Source organism: Erythrolamprus reginae, chromosome 1 (genome assembly GCF_031021105.1).
Source record: "Erythrolamprus reginae isolate rEryReg1 chromosome 1, rEryReg1.hap1, whole genome shotgun sequence".
NCBI lineage: Eukaryota > Metazoa > Chordata > Lepidosauria > Squamata > Dipsadidae > Erythrolamprus > Erythrolamprus reginae.
The window spans coordinates 322824563-322833965 of NC_091950.1; the positions used below are offsets into that span (position 1 = coordinate 322824563).

Here is a 9403-nt window from a genome sequence, read left to right on the forward strand (position 1 = left end):
GCTGCTGCTCCAGTCGCCCGGTCCTCTCCTGCCTCCCGCGCCGATGTTCCCCACTGCGTCGGGGGCCGCTAGCCCCAAATTGGACGCATCCTTGCCGCTACCGCTGCCGCCGCGCCCACTGCCCACCCCATCCTCGCTGGAGGTCTAGCCGGAGCCAGGTCCGCTCGGCCGCGCCTCCTCGCCCGCTGCCCAGCCGCCCAAGATGCTGACCTGCTACCTCGCGGTGCGCCCGCCGCCGGCCCGATCCTGCGCCTCCTGCTTCCCCCCCAGCCAAAAATACAAAGGCAGTCTGCCGCTCCCGCGGAGCAATGGGAAGCTGAAGCCACCGGCGGTTTCAGCCTCCCTTTGCTCCACGCTGCTCCGCCCTGCTGCTCCGCCCACCTGGGTTCGGGGGGGTGCTGGGAAGCCCCCCAGGCCGGCTGCAACCTTTTAAAACACCCGTGCCGCTTCGCAGCTGTCTCCTGAAGCCGAACGCTAAAGCCGAACTTCCGCGTTCGGCTTCGGGAGACAACTGCGAAGTGGCGCGGGTGTTTTAAAAGGTCGCAGCCGGCCTGGGGGGCTTGCCAGCACCCCCCCGGGTTCGGGGGGTGCTGGGAAGCCCCCCAGGCCGGCTGTCACCTTTTAAAACAGCCGCGCGGCTTCCCAGCAGTCGCCGAAAGCCGTTTTTTTGCGGGGGTTTTTTTGCTTGCACGGATTAATTGACTTTACATTGTTTCCTATGGGAAACAATGTTTCGTCTTACGAACCTTTCGTCTTACGAACCTCCTCCTTGCACCAATTAAGTTCGTATCATGAGGTATTACTGTACAACTAATTTTATAGCATGAAATATTGTGTATACATGTGGCTAATTTTGTATTGTACATGAACTCCTATAGTATTTTAAAGCTACTCACAAGAGTCACAGGTAATTAGAATATCTGGTGTACTGTCAACTAATCTAACACCTTGCAAGAATCTATTAAACGTCCCCAACAGGTAGACATTTCCAACAGAGAGGATTTTATCTCAGGGATTTCTTGAGTAAGCTGAAGTATTTAATTTCAACCCCTTTGATTTGTCTAGCCTCCGATTTCAAGAGAAAACAGGTCCACCACCTCTTGCCCACAACATTTTCTATTTTGCAAGTTAAACATATATCTTTTATAGGATTTTTGGTGGGGGGCATGATCTATAGCTCTTTGATGATTCGTCATAGGGCTTGGACCTATTCCAAGTATGAATCTGGTATCCTTTGAACCCTCTTTAGATTTTATATAATCCCTTTTTGAAGTGCAATGTCCAGAAAAGGATTAATAATTTATTAATTTTTATGTATTTTATTCATCAAATATATATCGTTGTCCATTTCACCAAAATGACTATTGGCAGTGCAAAACAATGGATACTACTACATGTGTTACCTAAACCCTTTATAATATAATGAAACTGTGTGAGACAGCTAACCACCTAACTCTTGAGATTTATAATACTAACATCTAGATTTATCTTAAAACAAATACAAATAAGGCAACTGAGGAAATTGCAAATTATTGCCCATTATCTAGACTCAGTGTTTCTGATACTGCATTGCATTGCATAATCCTTTTCTCATGAGCCGGGGTGGTGCAGCACATAGAGTGCTGTACTGTAAGCCACTGAAGCTGACTGTAGATCTGAAGGTCAGTGGTTCAAATCTCATCACCGGCTCAAGGTTGACTCAGCCTTCCATCCTTCCAAGGTGGGTAAAATGAGGACCCGGATTGTGGGGGCAATATGCTGGCTCTGTTAAAAAGTGCTATTGCTAACATGTTGTAAGCCGCCTTGAGTCTAAGGAAAAGGGCAGCATAAAAATCGAATAAATAAATAAATAAATTACTGCATAATTCTATTTGTTCATGTCCATCCAACGGTTAGCTAAAACCCCTAGATCCCATTCAAAAGCCAGCTTTCCCCAATCCTGTATCCATGTACAGTTTTTGACTTTTCCTGCCACTTGATCTTACATCTAATATAACTGATTATCATCCTGTTTGGATATGGCCCAATGTTCAAGACCGTAGGGGTCATTTTGAATCATTATTTTGTCCTCTAAAGAGTTAGAGCTTGGCATCATCTGCAAAAATCATAAATATTTTATCTTCTAGGTCATTTATAAAGTTGCTCAACCACACAGATTGATGGCTCATTTACAAGTGCCTTTTGGGTACGCTTCAACCTACATTTATTCTTCTAGTCCTCAAAAAATATCATGAGGTACTTTGTCAAACATTTTACAAGGAATCCTCACTTAACAATCACTTGAAGTTATGACAGTGCTGAATGAGTGGTTCTGATGGCCACATCGGAAGCTGGTTTATAGGAGAATCTGGAATTAAGACCATCCAATGGGGATTGCATGTCTTTCCAGAAACATCTCAAGAGCCCAGAGGCTGAGGATGATAGAGTGCCAGGTCTTTCTGGCATTGGGGAAGCGGTCAACTGGACAGGGACATGCCTAACCTAATGAAAGCGGGTGATATATAACAGGATGAATGGACTTCCTTAAATCAAAATCTGTGATTCATTTGTCTCGGTTTCTCCACACAGATATATTGAATTTCAAAGTGATATGGTTATTTCCCCCTAAGGAGCCTAATACCTTAGGTTGACTGTCCAATAGAGTTTGACTGTTGTCATTTAAAATCTGGTTTTTGAAATAAAATAAATAAATTTTATATGCTCAATCTAGTTGAAAACTAGATTTTTTTTCTCTTGAAAAGTAGACATTGTTAGACATCAACTCTTTTACAAAAACAAAAACAGAGTCTATTCACAAGTTATATTCGCTAAACCTGAATCTGCATTTCTGGGATAAGATGGGATGCAAGTAATCAGTTATTACAATAATTGTGTTACACAATGCCCTTTGGATGCTTAAATTAAATGATTGAAAGTTTCCAATATTAATTTAAAGCAATTATCTTCACTAGAATGGAAATTATGCTGATCATCACATGCAGAACATGAAAATTGACATCTAAGTTCACACAATATTTTTCTCCTCTCATGTTTTCTTCTTACCCTCAACAATCTAGAGATACAGGATGAGAACAAGGTTTACAAAAAATATTAGCAGGTGTTTTAAAATAATGAAATGCAAAATGCAACATACTTTGTTTATGAGTCACAGTGTGGGAAAGAGATATTTGGGGCATCAAGTCTATCTCCTTCCATTCAATGCAGGAATTCAGATTTAAACATCACCAAAATGTCTTTCTAGCCTCTCTCTGATGATATCAAATGACAACCACTCTAGATAAACTGCTCTTTCAATTGGGATTCTTTCCTACCCTTCTCGTGAAATCTTCCTTCCTATAATTTACAAACATTATTCCATTTCCCATACTCTAGAACAGCCTTTCTCAACCATTTTTCCAGATGAATCCAGGAAAAGAATTTTCAGGTCTCAGAGAAGCTCATGCATAAAAATATGAAGACCATAACACAGTTCACTTCTAATCTATGTAATTCACATTTTACAATATATACAACAGCAAAGCAGTAGGCAGGCAGCTGACTTGAGACCCATAAAATTCCCCCCACTACATGAATTTCAAAAAATGTTTATTTTATTCAATCCCTACAGCATCCTTAGCAACCTCTTGTGACACCTACAGTATAAATTCCATGGAGCCCAGTTGAGAAAGGTTACAGGGGTGGGCAATTAATTTTCTCAAGGGAGAAAAATTGTGGAGGGCCAAATCAATAGGACCAACACCTTACTGTGAAGGTGTATAGTATTGCAGGCAGATACATAAATTGAAAAAAAATAGCATTCAAAATAAAAACAATGCTGCAAAATAAAAGTACTGCCAGCATGCCATACAGTTATTTATATTCAATTTCCAATTTTAGAGTGATCCCATGTAGGGCAACCAGGAACAGCCAAAGGGCTGGATATAGCCCAAGGACTGTAAAATGCCCAGATCCGTTCTAAAATAATGCAGAGACAGTCGTGACCTTCCTTCTCTAGTATGACATCGTTTCACGTATTCAAAAAGTGCTATCAATCCTTGAAATTATTCCCTCTGAAGGCTAAACATATCTAGCCCTTCAATCTCAATTTCCACTCTGATTTGATAGGAAGAGGAGCATATAATGACTTGTGGCATCATATCCCAAAGCAGTGTCAAATGCCCGAAAATTAAGATAATCTAACTTGCTGTCTATACATATATCATTGCCTATCTTGACCATCTTTAGAGAATGGCTTTGCACACAATTGCACAAGCTGTAATTTTAGCCCAAAATATTGTTACACAGTGCTATTCTGTATATGGTTGATGTCCAAACTTCTTCAGCACATCTTGTTAATTCAGGACAAGACAATCACGCTACTGTGCCAAATGAACACTAAATCCAAACCAACAACATTAGTTTTGGCACAGCATTAGTATAAAAACCAAAAAAACTTCTTCCAACCATAATATAAAATCAAAGGCGTGCTAAGAGCTTCAGCATATTAAGAAGCCCATTTATTTTCTATTGCTACTTTGAATATAATAATCTTCAAACCTTTATTTGTAATTTTTATCCATATGTAATGAGCATAAAACAATTTCTAGTGAAAGAGCTATGTCAGAACAAACCATCAATAGAAAAAGTAGTGTAGCAATCAGAGCCAAGTATTGGTTTATTATAAGACAAGCTTTTCTAAAGATGAAAATAGAGATTATGCCCTAACAGTAAATGAGTCTCACACTCATTTGCACAAACACACTCACATCAGCAGTGTTAACATTTTTCTAGCAACTTGTTCAAGATTACCAAAAATGAAAGTTTAAATTAAGAAAAAAATATTATTTTCTGTCCCTAAGCATGATTACATCTGAGTTTAGTTGAAATTACATATGAGTAATAATGTATTTCCCCCAAATATATTCGGACCTAAATACTAAATTCAAAGAAACACATGCAAGTAAATATATGACTGCAGCCATCAATGGTAATCCTGCTATTGCAACCTATTTGTCAGAATCAAAGATGATTGATGCAGAAATGTATGGTAATAAGACATAACGTGAGAATTACATATGACTATAAAATTAATAGGACAGCATAAGAAAAAAAATTGTCTCTGCTACTTCAGAATTACATATCTTGAGATATAGGGTTAAATAGTTAGTTACCTTTCAAACAGAAAATATTGTATTTTCCTTAATTAGGACTCATATTATATTATCTTACATCATTTGCTAATACAGGTAGTTGTTGACTTACAACAGTTCATTTAGTGACCCTTTCAAGTTACAGCGACACTGAGAAAAATGACTTATGACCATTTTTCACACTTATGACAGTTGCAGTATCCCCACGTGATGAAAATTCAGATGTTTGCAATTGATTCATAGTATTTATTATTATTATTATTATTATTATTATTATTATTATTACTATTGCTATTATTATTATTATTTATTGGATTTGTATGCCGCCCCTCTCCGTAGACTTGGGGCGGCTAACAACAGTAATAAAAACAGCATATAACAATCCAATATTAAAATAATGGTGGCAGTGTCCCAAGAAAATGTTATCACCTTTTGCAACCTTCCGAGAAGCAAAGTCAATGGACAAGCCCGATACACTTAACACAACTGTTACTGACTTAACAGCTCCAGTGACTCATTTAACAATTGTGGCACAAGAGGTCCTAAAATGGGGCAAAACCCACTTAACAACTGTCTTATTTAGCAACAAAACTTTGGGGCTCAATTATTGGGTTGTAAGTCGAGGACTACCTGTATAGTGGAACTGAGCTAAGATCTAAAAAAAAAAAAAGTCTGAATACATTTACAGTACTGTGAATTTGAGGGCACCGCTTTCTGCCCCGTCATCCCAAGGTGGTTTAGGGAGAAAGGCATTGAGAAACAATTACTCTTTTGTTCTTTTTTTAGCCTTCCCAATCCCAGAGAATGTTTGAAAGGAATTACATAAAAAGAGTTCAAAACTCTGCCCGTCTGTCTGACAATCAGAAAAGAATGGGATCTAGTTAGGGATGGTAAAGGGAAGACAACAAAAGAAAGACCATGTTCAAAAATGAGCCAGAGCTGGCTGGAGGCTGTGGAGCAAAAAATCCAGAAAACAGATTTCACAGTACATCACCCCGAGAGAGGAAGCTGACATTGGCACAGAATGTTGCTCACTGTTACAATCTAAGCCCCTCCCTTCAGGTCACATGACACCTCCACCCACCCACCCCCAGAGCTAAGATTAAGAGATTGATTGAAAAGAATTTCAGTAATCATGTTCTGCATGTTTTCCCTAATTTGTTCTTTTTTATATAAATGGTTTAAAACAGAATGTAGATACATCCGGTTCTAGTCCTGTTTTACTCCAAGGATAGTCTCATTTCTTTTTCACAGAAGCAGCCCATATTCACATACCCATGTCTAAATATCTCTCCACAATCACTTGTGTGTGTGTGTGTGTAACATATTTTTGCTGATAATGAAAAGGAAGGAAGACTACTATAGATCTATAGGCTTATTAGCCTTCATCAGGTAGCCACACCATGTTTTACTGGGATTTGAACCCGGGGCCTCTACCTTGTAAGGCAGAGCTTAGCCATTAGGCTACAGGCTCAACTCCTGTATCAGCTTGTGTGTGTGTGTGTGTGTGTGTCACATGTTTTTGCTGAATTTGAAAATTAAGGGAGACTAGGATAGATCTATTTCGGCCTTATTTTGGCCTCATCAGCTAGCCCTATCCTCACTGTGGCTTGAACCTGCAACCTTTGCCTTGTAAGGCAGAAAATTAACCTCTAGGCTACAGTATCCAATCCCTTCAACTGTGTATTATATATATACTACCATGTTGAGGACTCAAGTTCTATTCCATTGATTATGTACACTAAAATAACCTATTACTATTTTTCCATAGAAGCATTTTCTTACAATGCATACTTACTTCCAATTCTTATTGTTTGTGTGTTTGCTTGCTTGGGTACTTATTTCCAATCACTTCACTGAAATAAGCATATAGTTTAAAATAACATCAACTTGCATTTTAGCCGGGTGAAGCTCCAAATTAAACATAACTATTCCTAAAACCTACAAACTTCATTAATGGTTTAAATCTAAGGAGTTCCTGTTCTTCAAAAAGTTTTTTTTTAATCTGTTAGGCCCTCTCCCTTATTTGGAAGATTTTCCTCTATTGGAAAATTATTGGATTAACTATAGATGCTGACTCATATTACTACTCTTTTGTGTTTTAATCATAACAAAACATTCTAAACTCTATTAGGTGTCCACAATAATATGTCTAAAAATAAAAGCCACATAAACAGAGTTGGCCTTCTCCGGGTGCCATCGACTAAACAATGTCATCTGCTGGGACCCAGGGGAAGAGCCTTCTCTATGGCGGCCCCGACCCTCTGGAACCAGCTCCCCCCCCCCGGAGATTAGGATCGCCCCCACCCTCCTTGCCTTTCGTAAACTCCTTAAAACTCACCTCTGCCATCAGGCATGGGGGAATTGAGACATCTCCCCCAGTCCTATATAGTTTATGTATGGTATGCTTGTGTGTATGTCTTTTTAAATAATGGGTTTTTAGATATTTTTAAATATTAGATTTGTTATTGTACATTGTTTTTATTATTGCTGTGAGCCGCCCCGAGTCTACAGAGAGGGGTGGCATACAAATAATAATAATAATAATAATAATAATAATAATAATAATAATAATAATAATAATAATAACTTTTAAAATTCCTGGAAATTTATTCAGGTTGTTTTATAGGTGAAGCTGTAATATCTGTACAAGATATTACATGTTATAGCAATCTAGAGATAAGGATTTTTTTTAAAGTATTGGTAGATAAAAATGTTTCATAGCATCCTCTGACCAAAATAACTTAACTTCCTGAGATAACCTCCCTACAAAGCTGAACTGCATTAAATGAATTGGTCCTTGAATTCTCAAAAGGCAAGTAGCTCAACAATTTGATTGTCAGTCACGATGTCTGCTTAAATCTGAATATGTATTACTGCCGGTGGTTCCATCCAGTACCACTTCTTGTCTAAAATGTGTGGAAGATACTATAAATCTAACAGTCATTTGATAAAAGGAAAAGAAGCAGGGGGTGAGGGGAGGAGAAGTGAGTCAGTTCTTCCTAGGCAAAAGTTGTCCTGTTTTCCAGTTTGCACGAGTTGAATATCAAGATTCAGAATTTACAGGTGCAATCCACTCTGCAAAGTGCCCATCTTGGCAACATTCCTGCCCTCCTTCAATTGAAGTTTTTTTTAATTTTTTTTACTCAATTTGGAACCCAACATTGCCACATTCCGGATTTAGCTTTGCAACCCAATTCAGTCAATCATCCTTAAATAAATAAATCATCACACCACAACCCCCATTCCCTTAGCCGCTAGTCAAGTCATCTCGGGGTCCAACTATACCGTGGGGCTCAACTGCTTTGGGGATCGCCAGAGCAGCTACAGATTTCGTTTTGGAGATGCCCCCGCATCTTTTTTTTTTAACCGCAACTCGCTCCTTTTAACTCCGGAAATGCCCAAAAGCGCACTGTACCTGCCCCAATTCAAGCTCCCCTCTCCCTCCTTTCGCGGGCATGACAGCGCAAGAAAAGCAGAAGCGTCGCCCGCGAATCAAGGCAGGCGAGCAGAACCCGTGCCGTCCGTACCTTCTTCACGTTCCGGGGCGGCCGGCGACGGCGGTCGTCCCTCGCCGACTCTCCAAAAACTGCCTTCTTTTCAAAACGACACCACACAAACCTTCCCGCTTGAATTTTCCCAGAGCTCCGGAGCGGCCGGAAAGCCACGGCAGGTTCCCTGGTTACCGAGGGCAACAATCCCACCCCAGCGACAGCCTCGTACACGCGTACACACACACACACGCTCGCGCATGCAAACAAACCACCCAGACGCGCAACGCAGCCGCCGAGAGGTATCAGGCACTACTGCACCTAGCAGCGAACGGGTCTCGGGAAGCCCCGCCTCTTTCTGCGCCCTCAGCGGAGCACGCAGGGCTCTTCTTCCTTTAGCGGCTGACTCTTTTTTTTTTAACCTCCCTGGTCGGGAGGGGGGGCTAGAAAGGAAGGGAGGAAAGAGAACAGGTGCGTGCGCCTCTACTAGGACAGCGGGGGGAGGGAGGAGGAGGTCGATTTCGACAGCCTCTCCGAGATGAGGCTTGAGCAAAGATGCTGCGCCAGAGCCGGGTCTGGGCGACCGGGCACGCGCAGTACCGTCCTAGGGCGCGAGGCAGGCTCGGGGCGCCCTATTTGAGGCCGAGGATTCGGGCGCGCGCGCGCACCTGCCCGGGAAAATCTTGCCTGTGGCAAATTGGCCGCCAGCCAGGAGCAGCTCTGGGGACATTTGTGGCAGCGCCGAGCGCGGGTTCTCCCTCTCCATCTCTCCCTTCCCTCTCC

The 9403-nt window shown here is 41.1% G+C and overlaps 1 protein-coding gene across 1 annotated transcript in view; it reads right to left on the reverse strand.

The window, feature by feature from the left end:
• SYNE1 (spectrin repeat containing nuclear envelope protein 1) overlaps positions 1-8770 on the reverse strand; it is a 354964-nt gene extending 346194 nt beyond the window's left edge. Inside the window, exon 1 of the mRNA XM_070733725.1 lies at positions 8660-8770. The gene's annotated coding sequence lies outside the window, so the exon portion shown is untranslated. The remainder of the gene's footprint in view (positions 1-8659) is intronic.
• Between the last annotated feature and the right edge of the window lie 633 nt (positions 8771-9403).